Here is an 8057-nt window from a genome sequence, read left to right as displayed (position 1 = left end):
CAAAGTGGAGCCTACTGAAAAGGAATGGGACAGAAATCAAAAATTCTGAGACTTTTATTTACTATCCAAATACAATTTCCTCCCTTCAGCACAAACATCCTCCTGATAACAAGAGTCATCCAGCATGGTTTTCAGAAAGTACTTAGTTTTGAATGGATGTTGTGGGCTGCAGACACAATGGAACATGGAAGGGGCTTTCTCCTCCTGGTGACTTTGACATCCTCAGGAGAGGAGGCAGCAGGAGGAGAAGGGCAGCTTGCATTCACCCTTCACTGGGAAGCTGGGGTGGGGGAAAAGGTCTCGTAGCTGTTCCCACAGGGATGTGAAGGCTGATCCCAGGCCCCCATGGGTCACATTACGGGGTGCCTTCATGCAATGCTCACTTGGTATTGAGGGGCAGCGTGGCAATTTTATTCACTGGGCTTTGTAATTCTGCCACAAGCCAGGTGAGAAGGTCTCAACCTCCTGGACACAAAGATTCTGTGATCTTCCTTTTCTGGGGGAGAAAGCCGGGCCCATTGGTAGCCAAAGCCCAGTGCCCACAACGGGCATTAACAGGGTTCTTTATTGCATGAAATGACGTGCAGAGCTGTTCACATAACTCTTTGCAATTGTTGCTTCATGTGCAAACAGCATCACTCTGTAGCACTGAGGGAATGGGAAACTTTTTGTTGTGTGAAAACCAACAAAACCCCCGAGTTTGACACTGATGCCTTTGCCTGGCTGCTGAAAGCCTCTCCTGCCCCACTCTCCCTAATGAAAGTCCCCCTTGTGCCCACCCTTGGCAGCGCTCTTCTCATCCCGTTCTGCCCATGCTGGGTTGTGGGGCAGGGTGTTGGCAGAGTTGTGCTGCCGAGATTTCCTCCCACTCAGCATCTGCAGGAAACTCCCTTCAAGAATACAGTGGTGAAGGTATAGCAAGAGCCAGGATGCTTTGGAAATACTGCAACTGTCTCTTCTGAGCTTGGAAAAGTGCTTTTCAAGAGCATTAATTGAGATGATGTAACACCAGTGTTGGCCTCAGCAGAATCAGCCTTGCACAGTGCACAGAAGGAGACAAATTAACCCAAAGCTTAAAGATCCACTTTTGCTCTTGAAAATCCAATAGGCAATTTCTCTACATTTCTGACACCAGGATGGGGCTATAAATCAGATATATTTTACAATCCACATACTGAATACTTAGGCTGCTGAGGCTGTACTTCTGTAAATTGGTGCTAACTCTGTAAAATGAAAATATAAAATAGTACAGTGAATAGAAAGACAAAACAGGTGTCCCTGCTGCTCAATGGAGTGAAGCAGCTAAAATAAGGTTTTTCTTGTCAGGTGGCACCCACACAGGAGCCCTGAACCTGCAGCACCCAAGGCTGAACGGGTGACAGGCACTACAGAAGTTGAGTCATGCTGTAACAAAGAAAATGGTGTCACACACTGGTATGAAGTGACCACAGAGCTGGACAGCAGCTGTTCAACAAAACTGTTCCGTGGCTGGTAGAAAATGCTGATACTTCAGAAAACATTGTTAAGGTGGGGCCATTGTGAAAACTGATTCAGAATTGTCAAAATACCAATTCTTTAAAAGAGTATGTTTTGAGAATTGGATTTAGAAACTAAAATCATTTTCCTGCAATTTTTAATAAAGGAAGCAGTTCAACAAAGCCCAAAGCAATCAAACAACCCAGACTTTGTGTTACATCAAAGACATGCTATTTTGATCTGTATTGGCAGGGAGGAAAAATTTTAATTTTGAAGTTGAAAGATTCCATGGAAAAGGAAAAACATTTCATCCAGGTCTAATTTTAATAACACAGCATGCTCTGGTAAACAAAATTAAATATAAAATGTAAATATAAAGTAGCCTTTTCCTCCTTTTGGAGGTTTATCAGTCACTGCATTCTTGTTATTTTTATGCTATTGATAAAATAATAGCAAAAAAACCTATGCAGCTGTATCTTCTCCTGAACTGATGAGAATTCAAATACCAATTAGTTCATAAAGCAGTTTTTGAGAACTACATGCAAATTTGACAGCCATATCCATTTACAGTTCTGCCAGCTACTGCTCTGGGCTGAAAGATTTCAATGACCCAGCAGAGCTATGTTTAAATAACCTACAGTAACAATTCTGCTGAGAAAAGCCTTGCACAGCCATATTTCTGCAGCTATTACTTATCAGATGCTGCCTAAGCAGCCCTGCAAACTCTAGAACAGACCCTAGAAGTAGGCCTGTGGGAGCAGGAACATCGAGGGAAACAACAGTATGAAAAATTTCTGACTTTTGAGAAAGCAGGGGGATCTCTGAAATTACCCAAATCAAGCAGAGGTTCCAGATGGTGGACGGAGTTTGCGAAAAAAGGAAGGGTTACCTGGTTCAGAAGGATGAGGGCAGGTCTTTGAGACTCAGAGGAAAGTGTAAGTTTGTGGGCTTAGTAGAGAGAGTCAGGGAAGACAGAAGGAAAACAGAATGGTTTCAAGCCAGTGGGACAAATAGCACAAACACACAGCAGTGAATGGCTGGTGGTCCCCAGCTCCATGGCTGGCAATGTAACACCCTGCCTACACACTGATGGATGTAAAACCCAGCACAGCAGCAATCTCTAATCACAGAGAATCTGGTGACTGCAAACAGAAAACCACTCCAACAGCCAAGGTTGACTGCACCACAAAAAAAGACTTTGGGTTTGCAATTGAACCATTCATGTGGAAACACATTTCTTGTCCCTAAACCTAATTTATAATTAATTCATGTAATTCTTGGTAAGTCTTAACCTAAACTGCTCTCAGAGGTTTCCATTCCACCTCCCATCCAATGCCTTCAGCACAAGAACTGAAACTGAAGTAGGGATGAACCTATATGCGGTGTCTACAGCCTGTCCACGTGGGCTTCAGTTAAGAAAGATGATTGGACTTCTAAACCAAAAGCTGTGCCCATAATATTAAAAGCACAGGTCAGAGTAGTACAGCCCTTTCCTCACATGGGAGGGAGACTCCAGTATCCAAACTGAAAAGCATGATTTGACCTCTGGTGCATCCCAGAGTGAGTCTCCACTGAGTTAACAAAGCCCTAGAGACATGACAGCTGTTATCAGGCAGACATTCTTTGAGCATACATCAACAGCCAGAGATGTCCTGAGGCTTACAGCTTGTTAAGACATTCATAACCCTACAGCACAGCCCAGGCCAGAAAATTCAGCAGGGCACTGCAAGGTTCAACTCTATTTGCTACGAGTTTTGGGGATGCTCTCACAGACTCCAGTCTCTGCGGGGCTCCTGTCAAGGGCATTTCAAAGTCACAATTAACTCCTTTAAGAACCTCAGAGTTAAGACCTCACAGAGTTTTACAGCAAGTGAAGCAAAGGTAAATCACTCTGGTGCTAAACCAAAGACCAAAGAGCAGTAGCAGAAAACCTCCTAAAACCCTGGTGACCACCACAAGGCTCATCCTGCCTGGGGAACTCTGATTCCCGGGACTTCCTACTGAAGGATAATGAGTCTCAAGGCAAGGGCAGTGGCCACAGGCTTTGTGGCAGTTCCCATACTACGACCAGGAGCCTCAGCCACTCCCAGATCCCCAGGTCATCGTGAGAGGAAGCTGATGTTTGTGCTGCCAGAGCCAACACGGGGTCACTCACTCAGAGGAGAGCTGGGCTTCCACTCTAACTCGGCCACCGGCCTCTTGCTTGGCTGCTCTGTCTCCCCATTTCCTGGCAAGGCTGACTTCCTGCTTAAAACTTTGCTGAGATTTACTCCTGAGAAGTTCTGCAGAAGCACCAGTGGTTGCAATAAGCCCATCATTTTAATTAATCCACATAAAATAGGCAAGTTCTTGAGTCCCTGGAGGAATTTTTCATAAAGCACACTGTGATTTAACAGTAGCCTAATTACCAGATTTCTCAGCTGTTTAAGGAGCTGTGAGAAGAGGATGCATCCTTTCTTGGACCAGTGATATAGTTAGAAAATTCAGGCAAGCTTTCAAGTACATGATCCCGCTATGTTTGTAGACTCACAACTTAAATAACATAATTAAATACAGTCTTTTCACCCAGAGAGTCCCGGGCATATCTTCTTCATGAATAAACGGAGAGAGCTGGAAAAGATCAGCAACGTGGGACTGTTTCCACAAGCCAGTTCTCAGCTCTCCAATGTTTTTATATTTCTTCAGAGAACACTTCCCTTAACCTGCATCTAATCTCTGACTAAGCTCAGTACACAAGTGGTATTTAACAAACAGCTTCCATTAAGATTCCCAGTCCACTTAATTTCTGGCTGTTCCTTCTTTGTAAATAACCCTGAGCAATTGTTTCCCCTGCTGCACAAGAAACACTTTCAGTCACATGAGCCTCTGAGATCTCAAGTGCCATCAGAAGCAATGCTTGTTTTGACTGCAAGAAGAAACAAGTGTGTACCAAAAAAACCCCCAAAAAACAACGGAAGTTGGGTTAGAAAGAACAAGGGTAAATATTTGAGAAATGCTATCAGAAATCTTATTTCTCTCTCGTTATAGTAGAATAATCAAAGAATATGCCAAGGTATCTCATGCTCTTACTCGGCTGTCATTTTTTAAGCTGAATCTACCTGCAAATTACTGGTTTCAAGTAGAACCTAGAAGTCCCAGGTGAGATGACAGATGAGACTAGATACTGGTGCTGCAACTGCTGATTGAAAAAGTTGATGTCTTTACAGACAGGATGAGCAAGAAACAAAGAGAGCAGTTGCAGCATGAGGATGTGACTGACCCCAGGTAACCCAGAGCAGCAGCACAGCTGGGAGCAGATGCTCTGTATCTTTGCCAAACCTTTTATTCTGCTTCCTTTTCAAATTTATCACTACTACTTCTTTCCCAATGAGTCATCAACTGAAGGAGATTAGACAAACTCTTTAGCCACTGAAAAACCCTGGTAATCAGGGCCCTCCTTGAAGCAACAGTTGCATTTTCTGCACTGAATATCTAAGCAGGGACTGCCAACACCTGCTCCAGACTTCGCCTTCCCTGCTAAGCCTGTAGTCCTATGACCCTTGATGACAAACTCTAGTTTGCATGAAAGGCCAGTGGGAACAAAGCTTTCATCACACCAAATACATAATTTGATGCTGCCACTGTATTGAAACCTGCACAGATCATTAATCAGGCTCAGCGTTGTGTAATCTGTGCTCTGAACACACTGAATGTTTATTTGAACCATGCAATTCCTTTAGCAGCAGTATTTTTTGTACACAAATCAGATGATAGTGAATTTTCCCTGAAGTGGCAGGACAAACAGCAAACCCTACCCTTGGCAGGATGCAGTTTAGAGCAGAATTTCAACTGTTTACAAAAACTCTCTGAGGAGATGCAGTGCCCCTATAATTACTAAATATACAGCAGAATTTCCTTATCCTAAATGGACAGCCCAGACTTGTAGATCCATAGCACTGACAGCTTTTCCAGACCTTCCCTAAATAATCCCAGGAAAGAGTTAAGGACAGCAGTACAGGAACTCCTCATGGTACATCAGCAAAGGCCCTCCCACCACTTACACTTTTCCTAGTCTTGGCTCTGCTCCAGGCCTGCCTCATTAACCACCAGCAGGTGACTTCAGCTTGTTAAGTGTCATCTTTCTGTGAGCACAGGATAATTACACAAACCACTTCCCACTTCCTGGGACTCCTTACACAACATCTACCCATGAGCAGTGTTATGCACAAGGCCACCAACCAAGGGGTTGACAGAACCAGACAGGATCTGTACTGCTGTTTTCTGACACAAAGTGGTAAGCAAGATAGAAAATGCAGCATGAAACTGTCACCTCAACAGCCTTGGCAATCTTCCCCTCAAAAATGATCCACTTACGATCTGTGGGGTTGGTTTGAGTGCTGGTGCAACAGCTCCAGCCAGGTTCACTGAAGTGGCAGAGCTCACAGCACAGCAGGAGTGAAACTCCAGACTTGTCCTTTGCTCCCCTCCACCTAAGAACGAGCACTAACACCTAGGATTTGTAACTCAGTATGGCCTGTCATAACTGACTGCAGGCTGTTTTCATGAACACATTGATCAATATGAGCAATAGCGAGCACTGCACTGGATGAGGATTCAGGAACTCAGAAAGCTACAGACACACAGCTTTAACGAGGTTTATAGGGCAACTTTCGGCTGCCACAGCCTCAGCAGCATCCTGCTTGTACAAGCTGCCTTTCCTGTACTCAATCCTTGCACCAAACAGTAACCAAGGCTCTCTGGTAATGCCATGGCTCTGTCCACTTCTTATGAAGAACTCCACACTAAGACATCAATCCAAGTCACTCCCACCCCTGTCATCACAGTAAAACAGATGCTGTTTCAAGACCTCTGCTTATCTGCACAGGTCACAATGACCTCACTGGCAAACCAAGAGCAGACTTTACTACAACCTTCCTGCCATAACCTCTGCCACTGTTGGCATATGCAAACATTTATTGCCCAAAGACTGACTTTACTGCACGTTTTGAAAGCCTCACACAACAAAGCTTCACAAAGACAAATCAAGAATAACTTTTACCATTTAACTTCACAGCCCTTTTCTTTACAATTTAGGATGCCTTTTCCACCTCTTCCCAAGTCTTTTCTCATTTACTGTGGGCTGCCCAGTATGCCAAGAACTACTGAAATACAAACTTCCACCTCTATGGGAACACGCTCTGTGCTTCTCTTACCCCAGTCCCTCTGGTGTCCCAAGGCTCCTCCTCCCTGCCATTTCCCTAGCCCAACTTCCATCTCCAGAGGTAAATGGCTTCCTCCAGCCTGTAGGAACAATCTTCCCAAGGACCAGACTTCCTCCTTTTTCATTCACTTTGTGCCCAATACTGCCTTACATTAACCCTTCCACCACCTTCGCAAGCCCCAGTGCAGAGTGTTGCTCACAGCCCTGTGCTCGGGTGGGTTTGGCTGCCAAAGACTCCTCTGCCACTCCTGCACTCTGCCAGGGACAAACCTAAGCTAATGCACCAAGTGCAAACCTTACACTCGAAGTTGGAGTTCCAGATCCCACAGGCCAGCTCCACAGTGAACACTTCCCTTGGCATATCCATCTCCTAGCATTTCTGCAGATACACAGGGGAGGTAAAACTGCCTTTGGAAGATACTGAAGTGCACGTTGCACATCCAGGGACATTGCATGACACACAAAGCCCTGCATGATGAGGTTGATAATTAATGCAAGTCTAAAGCAGGTAAATTTAGTGTGGTCCAGTTAGTGTGCTCAAGGCAAATGCTCTGGCAATCTATCATGGTCATTCCTCCTTTCTATTGCCCTCCAAGGCCCATACACAGTACTGGTTTGGTGGTGCAGATTTCCTGTATGGATCCAGGATTGCAGGTGCACATCACACCTTTACCAGTCTTTACCCCACGCCATTCACCTGCATCACACTTTTAGGGATCAGAGGGTCCCCAGGCATTACTTTTTTCTCCCCACCCTCTTCCTTACTCACCAGGAAATCACAAGTTTCTACAGTTATTTCAGCACTGAACTCAAAACCCAGGCTCTCTCTGAATCACCTTCTCTCAAATGAAGCAATTTTATCTCACTTTAAAGTAACGGGAAACACCTGAATCTAGTCCTTCTACTCTGTTCCCTTGGATATTCCAATACTTCACCTCCCTTCAGCTTTTCAGCACCTAGCAACAATAAACAGGTATGATGTCAAAACTTGAAGCTCTCTACAAGGCACTCCTGTGAAATTCAGAGGGACAACCTTAGCAATCAGGGGCTGAGGAATTAAGCCTACAGTCACAAGGTTTAAGTAGGTTGTTACAGCCAAACTTGGTTCCCCTAATGAACCAACCAAGGTGGTTTTCTCCTCGTCTGTCCCACCTCAGCTTTGCTGGCACCAGCTCTAGGACACTTGCACAGTAACCCCGCACTGTGGGGGCACAGGCCATTTTAGGTTCTTTCAGCTACAGCCCTGAGCCTGGCTGCCATGTGTCACCACACTGACATGTGCCACACTAGAGTCACCTGCTTCCAGAGCTGCACGTGAATGAGACTGCTGGGGCTACAGAGCTCATAAACCAGGAGTGACGCTTCACAAATGAATAGACTG

The sequence above is a fragment of the Corvus hawaiiensis genome, chromosome 2 (assembly GCF_020740725.1).
Source record: "Corvus hawaiiensis isolate bCorHaw1 chromosome 2, bCorHaw1.pri.cur, whole genome shotgun sequence".
NCBI lineage: Eukaryota > Metazoa > Chordata > Aves > Passeriformes > Corvidae > Corvus > Corvus hawaiiensis.
Note: the sequence above shows the minus strand (reverse complement) of the source record.